Source organism: Marmota monax, unplaced genomic scaffold (genome assembly GCF_021218885.2).
Source record: "Marmota monax isolate L192 unplaced genomic scaffold, Marmota_monax_Labrador192_F-V1.1 WCK01_AAM20220418_F8-fsc00218, whole genome shotgun sequence".
NCBI classification, from domain to species: Eukaryota; Metazoa; Chordata; class Mammalia; order Rodentia; family Sciuridae; genus Marmota; species Marmota monax.
In genome coordinates, this window is record NW_026694764.1 from 2,457,320 (window position 1) to 2,472,597 (window position 15,278).

Below are 15,278 nucleotides of genomic sequence, written 5' to 3' on the forward strand. Positions count from 1 at the left end.
GATGGACCAGGATTAAATACTTTCATTTCCTAGATCAAAACTACAACAGGTGAACATATGTCCTGATATGAAATATGAGGACAAGGTAACTACTCCAAAACAATCCAGAGTTAACCAGAAATTTCATTTATTCATGATTAAGCACATATTACTTACATTATTCAGATTGATTTTATTACAGTGCAAACATCATAAAAAACTTCTAAAATGTTATTTTATACATGGATTGCAGTAATTTTTGGGGGGAAAGGGTACCGGGGATTGAACTCAGAGGCTCTCAACCACTGATCCACATCCCCTGCTCTATTTTACTTAGACACAGGGTCTCACTGAGTTGCTTAGTGCCTCACCAAGGGTGAGGGTGGTTTTGAACTTGCGATCCTCCCGTCTCAGCCTCCTATGCTGCTGGGATTACAGGCATGCACCACTGTCCCTGGTTTTTACTTCTAGCAATTTTGTTTAATCACAATCACTACTTCTTTCTTTTTTTTTCCCAAGAAAATAGTTTATTAAAGATATGTGCAGCTGGGTTATAGCACATGCTGGTAATGCCAACTATGTGGCTGAGGTTGAAGGATCAATTACAAAGGGAGTGGATGACATGTCAGGATCATATCTCAAAAAATAAACACAGCCGAGTACATTGGTGCACACCTGCAACCCAGCAGCTCAGGAGGCTGAGGCAAGAGGATTGAAAGTTTGATGCCAGCCTCAGCAACTAAGTGAGACCCTAAGCAACTTAGCAAGACCCTATCTCTACATAAAGAATCAAAAGGGTGGGGTTTGTGGCTCAATGGTTAAGCCACCCTGGGTTCAATCCCCAGAACAAAACAAAAAAAAAAATAGTTTATTCCAGGCTGGGCATGGTGGCTCAAGCCTGTGATCCCCAGAGACTCAGGAACTACTGAGGGAAGACTGCAGCAATTCCAGGCCAGCCTGGACAATTTAGCCAGATTTTCCTCTAAAGCGCTGGGGATGTGGCTCAGTGGTTAGTGCCCCTGGTTCAATCCCAGGAACCAAAGCAAAAAGTGATAGCTTCCTATGGAGACATGGAGTCTTCTTCTTGTAGGGCTGGACAGCAGCACAGAAGTGGAGGAAATCCAGAAGTGCTGCAAGTCAAAGGCACACAGGCTGCTAGGATACCTCCTCAAACAGTGCACAATCACTGCTTCTGACATACTGAAGACTATACCATTTAGTTTTTTCAGCTACACTCTATATGCTTTGATTGTAGATTCTACCTCTAAAATTGGCTTAGTCCAATAAATTAAAAGAAAACCACTAAAGCATTAACACAATAATGACCCAATAAAATGATGTGGTCCTTGATCTATTTAAATCTTCATTCCATTACATTTAGATTCATCAAGAATTACATGTAGGGGCTGAGGATATAGCTCAGTTGGTAGAATGTTTGCCTCACATTCACAAAGCTCTGGGTTCAATCCACAGCACCACCACCAGAAAAAAATAAAAAGAATTCCATGTATGACATTCTTTAATTGAAATTTAAACATGACAGTTTACATTAAACATATGCAAACTTATGTAGAGAAAATATCATATGCCCCATAAAGTTTTCACTAGTATTTAATTACATGGATTTGTTTTGTTTTCTTTTCTATTACAATAAATGGTTTGATTTGTCTTTTGATATTGGCAAAATTGGATATTCTTTTGTTCTCAAGTCTCCTGATTTTTCTCTTAGTTTTATCACAGTTAGTAATTCATCATGAGACTTTGTAATCAACCAGTTTGGAGGGAACAGGCTCGTTTAATGTTTAAAAAATAAGTTTAAAGTGTTTGTTACTCAAGCTTTTGTGCATTTCTAAACTCTAACTACATATGTGAAGGTTAATACTCTCCCTGAATTGTTTATTCTTTGCAAAAATGCACGGGGCAGGGGCTGGGGATGTGGCTCAAGTTGTAGCGCGCTCGCCTGGCATGCATGCGACCCGGGTTCGATCCTCAGCACCACATACAGACAAAGATGTTGTGTCTGCCAAATACTAAAAAATAAATATTAAAAAAAAAATGCACGGGGCAGTAACATTTTGTGATATTTCCTATGAGGTATAAGTCATTAATGAATCCATATAAAATGAATCTAAACTATATTCCCATCTTTCAAAATTAAAAAAAGAAAAAAAAAGGGGCTGGGGGGGCTGGGGATGTGGCTCAAGCGGTAATGTGCTCGCCTGGCATGCGCGGGGCGCTGGGTTCGATCCTCAGCACCACATAAAAAATAAAACAAAGATGTTGGGTCCACCGAAAACTGAAAAATAAATATTTAAAAAAAAATTTTTAAAAAAGGGCTGGGGATGTGGCTCGGTGGTAAAAGATCCTTGCATTCAATCCCCAGTACAGAAAAACAATTTTTTTAAGTACTGCTGTTTACAAGCGAACCTCAGATACACCTTTCTTTCTCCTTCTCCCCACCCCTCATCTTACTTGTACCTTGGTGCCAAAGTTTATCTCTGTGGCTCCCAAAACTGAATTCTCAGGCTTGACCCTCTCCCAGGCTCCAGACTTCTACTTCATATCCTTGGCATCCTTCCCAAACATCCAACAGGCATCTCAAACTCGCCCAACCTCAGGCCTGGCCAAAACAGACTTCTTGGTGATTCCTCCCAGCCTCTTCCTCCTCCAGTCTTATGCTCATCAGGGTACCACCATCCACCCAGAGGCTTAAATTAAAAAAAAAAAAAAATCTAATGAGTCCCTTCTTTCTCTCACCCCCACATCCAGTGCTTTGTCAAATCCCATTGATTCTGTGTCTCAAACACTTTTTATTCTCATTCTGGTACTGGGGATGGAACCCAGGAGTACTTTACCATTAAGCTACATCCCTAGTGCTTTTTATATATGTAGGTATGTATGTATATACTTTGAGACAGGGCCTCACTAAATTGTCCAGGTTGGCCTGGAATTTGTGATCCTCCTGCCTCGGCCTCCCCAACCACTAGGATGACAAGTGTGCACCACCACATCCACCTAAAACACATCCTGAATTCTTTTCTCTCCTTCTCCATCAGCGCCCACCTAGTTCAAGCCACCAGCACCCTCACCTGGACCACTGGCCCCTCTGCTTCCCCCATTTCCCATCAGTCAACTAGTGCAGCAACAGACAGAAAAATCCCTGTGAAATGAACATCAGATGAAGTCACCTCCCTTAATACACAAGGGTGAAGGGGAGAGGCTTTCCAAAGATTTTCCACCATGCACGGAGTAAAATCAAACCTTTCCCCTGGCTTTAGGACCTAGTGATTGACCCTGACACTCGGGCCCCACATCTCTTAGCCTCCCCCCGCGCACGCCATTTACTCTGTACCCACCATCTCTGTCCCCACCATACTGCCTTCTGTGTTTCGCAAACACAAAAGCTCTTCCCTATTTCAGAAACTTAAGCAACCCCTGCCCAGAAGGATGTTCCTCCAGGACTTTGCATAACCAGCCACTTCTTTTCAGGTATCTTAAATGCCACCTTCTCCAAGATGCCCTACCTGGCCACCCAATTTGCAGTAGCTATCTAGTGACACTCTGTCCCAGCTCTACATAACTGTCTGATATTTTCTCAGATTTGCTAGGCTATTTCTTTTCCCCACTCACCTGTCTTGGCTTCTTGTGTCACCAGTACCATGGCACTTGGGCTGTGCTCATTCACATTTTAACAAATAAGAAAGGAGGAGTCAGGAGCAGTGGCACACACCTGCATTCCCAGTGACTGGAGAGGAAGAGGAGGAAGGATCCCACATTCAAGGCCAGACTCAGCAATTTGGTGAGATTCTGTGTCTAAAAAATAGGGTTGAGACCCAGGTAAGGTGGCAGACGCCTGTAATCTCAGCAGCTTGGGAGGCTAAGGCAAGAGGATTGAGAGTTCAAAGCCAATCTCAGCAAAAGCAAGGCGCTAAGCAACTCAGTGAGACCCTGTCTCTGAATAAAATACAAAATGGGGCTGGGGATGTGGCTCAGTGGTCAGGTGCCCCTGAGTTCAATCCCCAGTACCTAAAAAAAAAAAAAAAAAAAAAATATATATATATATATATATATGTGTGTGTATGTATATATATGTAAGTGTGTATATATAGATATGTGTGTATATATATATACATATATATGGCAGGGGTTGTAGCTTAGAGGTAGAGCTGCTTGCCTAGCATGTGTGAGGCCCTGGGTTCGATTCTCAGCACCTCATGTAAATAAATATATAAAGGTTATAGACAACTAAAAAAAAATGTTCTAAAAAATTAAAAAAATAGGGCTGGGATTGTGGCTCAGTGGCAGAGCGCTTGCCTCGCCTGTGTGAGGCACTGGGTTCAATCCTCAGCACTACATAAAAATAAATAAATAAAAAATAAAGGTATTGTGTCCATCTACAACTAAAAAAAATATTTTAAAAAAATGAAAAGGGCTGGGGATGTGGCTCAAGTGGTAGAGTGCATGCCTAGCATGCGTGAGGCACTGGGTTCGATTCTCAGCACCTCATAAAAATAAAATGAAGATATTGTGTCCACCTAAAACTAAAAAATAAATATTTAAAAAAAAAATTTAAATAGGGCTGGGGTTGTAGCTCAGCAGTGGCGCACCTGCCTAGCATGTGTGAGGCACTGGGTTCGATCCCCAGCACCACATTAAAAAAATAAATATGATAAAGGTATTGTGTCCACCTACAACTAAAAAAAAATTTTTTTGAATTTTAAATGGGCTGGTGATATACCTCAGTTGTTAGAGTGCTTGCCTCTCATGCACAAGGCGCCCCATCACCATAGGAAAAAAAATTAAAAATATAAGTAAATAAAAAGAGCTGGGGATGTAGCTCATTGTTCGAGAACCCCTAGATATATTGTGTCCAACAACAACTAAAAAATAAATGTTTAAAAAAATAATGAATGGGCTGGGGATGTGGCTCAAGCGGTAGCGCGCTCACCTGGCATGTGTGCGGCCCGGGTTCCATCCTCAGCACCACATACAAACAAAGATGTTGTGTCCGCCAAAAAAACTAAAAAACAAATATTGAAATTCTCATATTCTCTCTCTCTCTCTCTCTCTCTCTCTCTCTTTAAAAAAAAAAACAATGAATGAAAAAAAGGAATAAATTGTGGTGTGATTGCGCAGAGCTTTGCAGCTCTTTGAGCCCTCTGGATGAAATGAGAAGATATGAAAGACGGCTTCTGAGGATCTGCCTGAGGCAAGTCAGTACTATGATGGCCAGTGACCACCAGGTGTCGCCAAAGACCAAGGAGAAAACTTCACTAAGCCATCCTTCCTGGGCAGAGCCTTCTGGCTTCCTAGAGAGGCTCAAAAAATTGGAATAAACGTCAAGCCTTGGGGGGCAATCCTGAAGTGATGGGTCACCAATTATCCAGTTATCCAGAGCCAGAGCTTGGACCCTAGGCTGTTGCTGGACCTGTGTTCTCATCTACCCACTAGATGCACTCTTATTACCCAGGTTCCTCTACCTCAGACCCTTCCACCCCTTGGTGGGAGGAAGTAGTATGGGAAAGGGGAAGAGGTGCCACTTTCCTCCGGCTTCTGCTCTCAGGGATCATTCCCCTGGGGCAGGGGTATGTCTGTCCCTCGGTGTGCTCCTGGTGCCCTCGCGTCCAACGAAACCAGCTTGTAACAGGGAGACAGCTATGCTCGCCATGAGGTGATAACAATCATATTCCACAGAATTCATCTTCTGAGGTTGGGAGCTCCCAGAAGAGGAGGAAATGTATTTCCCTAAACAAACATAAAACCATTATTAGCTCAGGGTCCAACAAGAATCCACTGGCCAGGCTACCAGCAGGCCAGAGTTTGCAGAACCCTAGTTTAGAGGAAGGAAAACCTCATGATAAACCACTTGGAGACTCAGGTATTATTTCAGAGAGGAGCTACAAGGAAGGGCCTTGACTTACCAGGGTCATCTCTTTTCTTCCTTCATGGAAAACATATACTCTTGCATTTTCATGCAGGCACATACATGTGCTGTGGTCAACAGGCTCCTGTGCCTCAGTGTAAGGAAGAAATCTCTGATTCTGAGAGCCTGGGACCCCATATCTTTAGTAAGAATGGATTTTACTGCAATAAGAATGAATTTTACACTTCAGGTAGGGCAGAGACTAAAGGTAGGATAAAGAGATACAGCCTGGCAATGTTAAGGAAAATGAGACTGAAAGAGTTTGCCAAGTGGATTTCTGGAGACAACTGACCTAGAGACTTTAGGGCTGTTTTTGAGGTTGAACCAGAGCCTGGACTTGTAAGTGGTGATTTTTTTTTTTTTAATATGTGATGCTTTAATAAAATGACCCATATGCTAATTATATCCACAGTTGTGTCCTGAGCTATTCATCATAGAGGACTTCTCTCTGATTCAGCTGTTCTGAACCCTTTCTCTACTTCTGTCCCCACATGCACAGAAACTTTGTCTTTACATGTGATCTAAGATAAACCTAGAATCCTAGGCCCTGTGAAGGTTTATGGATACAACCAAATCCTCAGGTGAGCATGAATCATGGGCAAGGAAGCAAATGAGAGGAAGACAGAGGACAAGGGACAGTGGTCTGCGGGAGTCAGGCGTGGATAGTTGGGCACAGAGCCCAAGAGGCAGAGTGACTCAGGAAGGGGACACTCAAAACCAATGGAAGGGGCTAGCACCCCATTACCTGCCAGCACTGTTGGCCTTCACCACAGAGACTCATAGGAGGACACAGCATGGTCTGGCCCAAGTAGATGGATGCCAGTCTACATCAGCCCAGTGCCACCAAGCATCAGCTGTGGATGGTGGTACACACCTGTAATTATCAATCAAAAAGCATGGCATTTTTTGCTGAGCATGATGGTGCACACCTGTAACCCCAGCTACTTGGGAGGCTGAGGCAGGAGGATCACAAGTGTCAGGTCAGCCTCAGCAACTTACCAAGGCCCTGTCTTAAAAAAGAAAATGTTGGGAATGTGGTTCAGTGGTCGAGTGCCCCCCTGGTTCAATCTCCAATATCCCCACAGACACAAAGAATGACATTTTCTTGACTTCAAGTGACTTTGCTGGTGGGCATGGGAAGGGGCCTTGATTCTTTCTGGCCGAGGAGACACCGAAGTCTCAGAAAGGAAATGGGCCATTGCAATTCCTGAGATCCCCAAGTGCAGCCCAGTCTCTCCACCCACTTTGTCCACAGGATTTCCTTCAGCTTCCCTCTCTTCTTTCTCCCCCAGGCTCCTGGCCACCTCACTACATCCATTGTTGATTTGGTCAAAGTTCTCCCAGAGGAACTTTTTGCAAATAGGTACATACATGTGCCTGTGGTACATGAACATCCCTGTGCATGGAAAAATGGTGTGGATAGACCATTGTGTGAGCCTGTGTGTATGGTCTGGAAACTACCGAGATACAGCTTTGGGGACTGTTTTAGAGGCTGAACCAGAGCATAGACTGGTAAGTGATGATTTTTAAAACATGATGCTTTAATAAAAGGATCCATATGCTAATTATGTCCACAGTTCTGTCCAGAGCTATTAATTATAAAGGGCTTCTCTGACTCAGCTCTTCTGAACCAGATAAAAGAGTAGCATCAGTGAGCTCTGCTTTCCCAACCCTCCAAGGCCAGACTTAGCTGCCCTGGGTTCCCCTGTGTTGATAGCTGATTGGAGCAGCAGAGCCCTCCCTGCCCCACCAAGAAAACAAGAGGCCTGCCATGCTTCTTAGAGAAAGCCAGGAGGAACAGCCATGAGCAGCGCCCCCTTGTGCTCACTCCACAGAATACTTGACTTGGGGATGAATGACACCTGCCCCCAGGAGTGAGGCTGGTATCTTTTTTTTTTTTTTTTTTTTTTTTTTTGTGGTGCTGGAAATTGAACCCAGGGCTTTGTGCATGAGAGGCAAGCACTCTACCAACTGACCTGTATCTCCAGTCCCAAGGCTGTTTGTGATTGTTTTTTCATTTTCCTAACTTTTCATTGTGATAATTTTCAAACATTAAAAAGTCAAAAATCAATACCAGAATCACCTGTAAATTCCAGAGACTCAGGAGGCTGAGGCAAGAAGATCACAAGTTTGAGACAACCTGGGTGACACATAGTGAGACCCTGTCTCAAAATAAAATGGAAATAACTGGGTATATAGCTCAGTGGTAAAACATCCCTCAGTTTAATCTCCAATACCACCAAAAAAAAAAAAAATCACCTGTTTATCCCCACATCCAAATTCAATAACTGTTAACAAGTTACCATATTTGCTCTCTCTAATGTGTGTATGGACGTGCCTTCTCCTCTTCTGTCTTCTCAAATTTTCCTCTGCCTCTCTCTTATAAGGACACTTGTGGTTACATTTAGAGCCACCTGGATAATCCTGAATAATCTCTCTATCTCCAGATTCTTAACTTAATCGCATTTGCAACCACCCTTTTGCCTTATAGAATAACATTTGCAGATTTTAGAGATTATGGTAAACATAACCACCCCTCAGATCAAGATAAAATGGATTCCCAACTTCCCCAAAAGTCTCCCATATCCCAAGTAACTGCACCATAAATTAAATTTGCCTTTTTTTTTTCTTTTAATTTTGGTGGGTTTTTTTCCCCCTCTTTCTGAATATCACACAATATGGCATATGGGATATGTCTACATAAAACACACACTATATATATATATATATATTTCTCTCAACATAATATCTGTTCTATGTATCAGTAGGTATCATGTTATTGTAGGGATCGATAGTTTTCTTTCTCTATCTCTCTCTTTTTTATTTCTGAGTAATACTTCAAAATGTGAATGGTGTTTAGCCCAGCACAGTGACACATGCCTACAATTCTAGCAACTCAGGAGACTGAGGCAGGAGGATCCCAAGTTTGAGGCCAGCCTCAGCAACATAGCCAGACCCTGTATCAAAATTTAAAAAATAAAATAAAAAGGGCTGAGGATGTAGCTCAGTGGTAAAGCACCCCTGGGTTCAATCTTCAGTACCCAAAAATAAAAATTAAATTAAAAAATAAAAGAAAGAACAAGGCACAGTGGCACACACCTGTAATCCCAGAGACTTGGGAGGTTGAGGCAAGAGGATTGCAAGTTCAAAGCCAGCCTCAGCAATTTAACAAGGCCAGAAGCAAATTCATGAGATCCTGTCTCAAAATTTAAAAATAAAAAGGGCTAGGGATGTAGCAGAGTATTTAAGTGCCTATGGGTTCAATCCCTGGTACCAAAATAAACAAATAAATATAAATAACATTTTAGTCTATTTGCCCTGCTATAACAGAATACCTGACACTGTGTAATTTATAAACAAGAGAAATTTATTTCTCACAGTTCTGGAGGTTGGGAAGGCCAAAACAAGCAGAGGACATCTAGTATGGGGCCTACTTGCTAAAGCCTTACATGGTGAATGTGTCCTCACTTGGCAGAAGAGTTATAAAGACACAACCACTTTACAAACCCTTAAACAGTGGCGCTAATATATTCATTAAGGGATGGTTGTGTGGCTCAGTTGTAGAGCACACTTCCCCAGCATGTGTGAAGGCCAGCACTACCAAAAAAAAAATCTATATCTGAAAAGTGAAAAGTCAAAATAAAACCCAAGTGTCTCAAGATAATTTATAAACACAGGACAAATGGAACACACTGGGGATAGGTTGGGGGAACAATAGTGGCAGCAGCAGGCAAGACTGTCTCCATGTTGTTCATGCCCTGAAGGAAAGGGAAACTGAGGTCAAGAGCACATAGAATTGGTGAGTGGCCCCAGCGCATCTTAGGGGCTGCTGCAGGGAACCTGGGCCTCTGGAAGATGAAAGGTGACTCTGCACCTCCATCGTTGCAATAGATCCTCAATGCCAGGAAGAGGGCAAGGTGAGCCTGGGCCCCTGTGGAGAGACAGCAGGGGACTCAAACCTCTGCTGGCTTACTTCCTGTGTCCCAAAGGCGACACAATCCAACCTAGGGCAAGGACTAGGAAATATGGGAGAGGAAGGAAGGAACTCTAGGAACATGGTTTGATTTGGGTTGAATTTTGGTGTTTTTCCCCCATCTTTTCCCCATCTTTCTGAATTTCATACAATATGGCATATGGTGTATGTCTACCTAAAACACACTACATACAAATGTATGTGTGTGTGTGTGTGTGTGTATGTATCTTTCTCTCAAAGTGCTTTGGGCCAAGTACTCCCTTCCATTAGCTTCCATTAGCCACACCTGCTGCTGCTGTTATGGCAGAGTGGGGCGTGTTGAAATGAAATGGGGCTGGGGCTCCTTTTTTATTTTGTTTTGTTTGTGTGTGTTGTGAGAAATAAGGAGGTGCCCCCAAGAAATCAAACATGAGCTTGAAAGTGGGTGCCAAGGCAAACCTTTACTTCCAACACAAGGGTGGGATTCAGAACCTGGGAGGACAGTTGGCTTATTGATATACCTGAGGTAGCCCTGGTCTTCTCTCTGATTGGAGGACTCAGGGGTACAATCTTAGAATGAGGGTGGGCAAAAAGCAAGGACTACTACAATAAGATTCCATTAAGGCTGAATACTGTATTTTGAAAATGGACCAATAGACTTTCTATTTCTCACACCGTATATGTTCCTGGGGATTGAACCCAGGAGTGTTTTACCACTGAGCTACACCCTAGCCCTTTTTATTTTATTTTGAAACAGAGTCTTACTAAATTGCCCAGATTGACCTTGAACTTCAGATTCTTCTGCCTTGGTCTCCATAGTTGCTGGGAGCTGGGATTACAGGTGTGTGCCACCATGCCCAGCTTGGGGCTATTTTATTTTTATTTGGGGGGAGGGTACTGGGTATTGAACCCAGGGGTGCTTTACCATTGAGCTCTCCAGCCCTTTTTGTTTTTTATTTTTCAGACAGGGTCTCACTAAATTGCTCAGGCTGCCCTCAAACTTGCAATCCCCATCTCAGCATCCCAATTTGCTAGGATTACAGGTGTGTGTCACTGTGCCTGGCTTTAAGGGCTCCTTTTAAGGGGAGACCTCGCAGTTCCTCTTGTGGGAAAACAGAGGAAAGAGTAGGAGAACAGAGAAGGATCCCCAAACCAACACCTCAGATGGTGATGTCCCCACTGCTAGAGGAGTGAGGATGCAGCAGGAGGCATCGATTGTGACAAAGTGGGACATTAGCTTTGTCCAGGAGGGCAAGAGCATTTGGGTAGAAAATGAAACCCAAGGAACCCTTCCACTCTGGGGCATGAGGCCCCTACAGTGACTGGAATGCCATAGGGGTATGGTGGGGTGCCTGGGAGGAGCTGTCTTTAGATGACCATGTGCACTCTGTTCTCTGGGGTATGTGCTAAGGAGCACAATCCAAGGTTTGTAGAGTGGGCTATGGAGAATTGTAATAGAAACCACCAAAACACTTCCCAACCATGCACTCTCCCTCTCCCCCCACTGCCCTTCTGGGGTGGTCCAGCTGCTCCCAGTCCTCCTGAGGCCTGGGTTGTGTGTGTGTGTGTGTGTGTGTGTGTGTGTTTGGGGGGGATGGTGCTAGGGATGTACATTGGAGGCAAGGACTTTACCAACTGAGCTAAATACCCAGCCCATCCTGAGGGCCTTTGGGGCCAAGTACTCCCTTCCATTAGCCACACCTACTACTGCTGTTAAGTGCAGTGCTTTGGCCTGCCTTGGTGGGGGGAACTCACTATGTCAATTGTCCCACACCTCAGGTAGGACAGAACTGTTTTGCCTGCTATAATTTCTTAAGCCTTCAGTAATTTTCATTCTGATTAAAAAAAAAAAAAAGTTGGGTGGTTTTAAGTAAACTTTTTTTTTTTTTTTTTTGGTACCAGGGATTGAACTCAGAGGCACTAGACCACAGAGCCACATCCTAGTGAAGACAGATTTAAAGTTAGGTAGTCAGTGTAGTTAGGTAAATCGGGTCTAATATGGAGTAAGATCTAAAATGGAGGCCACGTTGAGAATGAATTCCGGGAAAAGTTGAACAACTCTTGGAATGTTAATGAAAAGCCCTAGGCCCAAAGCCCATCCAAAGAAGTGTTAATGAACAGCCCCCAGCAAACTTGAAGGTGCTGACTCAGAAGTCCGTCCTGACCAGATTGCTTCTTTGGCCCACCTGTGTCCCACCCCTCAGGCCTTCCCACCTACATTCCATCACTGAAAGAAACTATAAAATGGAGAGACAACCGCACTTCCACGGATTCCATCTCTTGGGACCCCTTCTTCCTCCGAGAGAAGTCTTTTCTGCTGTCCTTTAATAAACTTCTATTTTCCATTCTGACCTTGCCTTGGCGTGCTTCTCTGGTGTTATTCTTCCACATTGAGGAAGCAAGGACTCGTCACCGGTCAACAGCAGTAACACTAGGCCTATTTTTTTCTTTTTTTTTTTAAGTGATTTATTCCTTAATGAATATTTAACACTAGAAAAACTTCTGCTTCTCCTTTTTTGTGTGGGGTGAGTACTGGGGATTGAACTCAGAGGCACTTGACCACTGAGCCGTATTTTGTATTTTATTTAGAGACAGGGCCTCGCTTTTGCTAAGGCTGGCTTTGAACTCAGGATCCTCCTGCCTCAGCCTCCCAAGCCACTGGGATTACAGGCGGGCACCACTACACCCAGCTTGTATTTTATTTAGAGACAGGGTCTCACTGAGTTGTTTAGCACTTGCTTTTTGCTGAGGCTGGCTTTGAACTCATGATCCTTCTGCCTTGAAAAACCAGCCTCTACCTCAGAGCAAAGCCTGTCCAAGGAAGGGACATGACCTTTGTCCTTGGAAAGACCCACAGAGCACATCCTGCTAAGTTGTTTATCTACAAATAACAGGAGAGATCTGCTGCGCCAGGTGTCCCTGACTCAGTCAGCTTAGGTGGGGACCCATAGCAACCCCCTAGCAGCCACCAATCAGCAAGAGACAGGGAAATACCTAGGATGCCAGATGACCCTCCCAGTAGTTTATGGTGTTGGGAAACTATGTAGTTCAGCATGTACACCCCTCTTGGCTTAAACCAATCTGTTCAAAGGAATCCCCCTTTTGTAGTAACCAATCACCCCTACCCAACTTGTTCCCGCCAGTGAATGTGCTAACCATGTTTTAGAGTTGTTATTTGATTTTCCAGCAGTGTGTGATGATTTGCTAAGAGATGCTATGACATACGTATGTGGGGGTCCCTGCCTTCTCCAAAGAATGTATAAAACTGCTGCAAACCCTGGGCCCAGGGCCTCTCAGCGTCACCAGTTGCTGTGTGTTCGCACGGAGGACCGAGCTAGCTCACAATAAACACCTCTTTGCTGTTTACATCGATCTTGGTCTCTGGTGGTCTTTTGGGGGTCCCGAATTCGAGCATAACAGCCTCAGCTTCCTGAGTTATTGTGATCATAGGGGCAAACTAGCTAGTGCGCGCCTGACCTCAGTACTTTTTATATTTTATTTTGAGACAGGGTCTTGCTAAATTGCTTAGGGCCTCCTAAATTGCTGAGGCTGACCTTGAACTCAGGATCCTCCTGTCTCAGCCTTCAGATGGAATTACAGGCTTTCCCCACTGTGCTGGCTTTAAGTGGATTTTATCAAGATAAAGCCCTCTGGAAGTTAGATTTGTGCACACAATCATTGTTTCCATCTTGCAAAAAATATTTACCCAGATATTTATTCATTTAGGTATTAAGGATTGGACTCAAGAGAGCTCTACATCTCCAGCCCTTTTTAATTTTTATTTTGACACAGGATCTAGCTAAATTGCTGAGGCTGAGGTTGAAATTTGTGATCTACTTGCCTCAACTTTCTGAATTACTAGGATTACAGGTATGTGCCACCACCACCTGGCCAGATTTTTAAACATTTAGTTTCATAATGATTATCTAATATAGGCTTTTACATATCAAACACTTCTACCCAGAGGGAAACTTTGAATTAAATTTTTCCAATGTGATCTCCCTTTGCAGCAAAATTAGAATAAAAGCATTTATACTGGGGGAGTAGCTCAGTGGCAGAGCACAAGGTTAGCATGTGGGTTCAACCCCTCAAACCCCCACCCATTTTTTTAAAAACTGATGTTCACATCAGCAAGTCTTCTCAAGTCCTCTCTTTCCATCAGTTCTGGGGAGGTGAGTGTTTGGTTGGTGTTTGGTACCCGGGATTGAACCCAAGGGCACTTAACCACTGAGCCACATCCCCAGTCCCTTTTCTTTTTTATTTTGAGACAGGGTCTCACTAAATTGCTGAGGCTGGCTTTGAACTTGCAATTCTCCTGCCTCAGCCTTCCGAACCACTGGGATTACAGGCATGCGCCATCCCAGCTTTTCCCATTAGTTTTAAACAAAACCACTTGTACAAGGAAATTGGGTAAGAAAAACCCTAGAGTTATCAATTAAAAAAAAAAACAAAAACAAAAAAACTGTGTGTGTATGAGGGTGAAGGAATACCCATAACCACATGGCTTTCTGTTGTTTTAACCTTTCCTGAAAGATTCCGAGGTTCCTTTAACAGCTTCCTGGTACTCCTTTTCTGATGGCCTAACGAGCACCCCGCCCACCCCCTGCCCCACACCCCGCCTGCCTCACGGGCAAAAAGGGGAAGAAAAACTCATAACCCAAGTATTTAGCTGCTGGCTCTGCCAACTGCAGAGCAGAAGCTGACGTAAAGGATCCGAAATCAAAGAAGGTTTGATTTACATAAATCTCATTTTGATAGTATCCTTCTCCCTCGTCTTCCCCCAGCTGGCAGGTGTCCCAAGTCCCGCCCCTCCAGCTGTCCCTAACTCACCTAGGGACCCTGTGGCTGCCAGTTCCCTCCCATCAAAGTCCGATCCACCGCCTTTCAGACGCTCGCTGCGAGTGCAGACTGGTCACCGCCTTCGGGAATACAGTCCTGCAGGAAGTGTCAAGAGCTGTAAACCGTTCACACGATCACACCCACTGGGGACCGTACAGGCCGAGCTGGAACCGGCCACCCGGGAACCAGCTCTCTGGGCGCGGTCCAGGTTCGAGCATCAAGCCGGTGGGTCCAGATCGCTAACCTCCAAATTCCTGGAATGTGGCCCTGAAGGGTCTGCCCAACACCCCGCGGCGCCCAGTGAGAGCACAGGAATTGTCCCAGGGCCTGGGGAGGGTAGTACAGGAGTTTCTCTCTCTCCCATCTGCTTTCTTTGTCATTCTAATTAACGGCTGGGGACACCTTTTGTCAACTGTAGAGAATTATGCAAATGAATGAGGTTGGTATTGTTATGACTAAGAGGCGATTGGTTTCAAAATCACTTGAATATTCCACCATCAAATCCTGTCTGTTCCGCACCGGGTTGGGGGTAGGGGGGGAGCTCTCCCCAGAGTTTGCCTTTTCCCCTCCCGGTGTGAATTGCAG

General features: G+C 44.2%; 1 long non-coding RNA gene across 3 annotated transcripts; it reads right to left on the reverse strand.

The window, feature by feature from the left end:
• Positions 1-105: 105 nt before the first annotated feature.
• Positions 106-15,058, reverse strand: LOC124079493 (uncharacterized). 3 transcript variants are annotated; one of them, XR_009225013.1, is made up of 7 exons: positions 14,938-15,058; positions 14,685-14,789; positions 6,648-6,776; positions 4,928-5,724; positions 3,610-3,792; positions 2,458-2,687; positions 106-1,109 (listed from the first exon to the last, which is right to left on the reverse strand). It is a non-coding gene; the product is annotated as an uncharacterized LOC124079493 (long non-coding RNA). The 3 variants fall into 3 exon arrangements; XR_009225012.1 differs by having other exon boundaries at positions 106-2,687; positions 3,710-3,792; XR_006847382.2 differs by having other exon boundaries at positions 106-2,687.
• Positions 15,059-15,278: the final 220 nt, after the last annotated feature.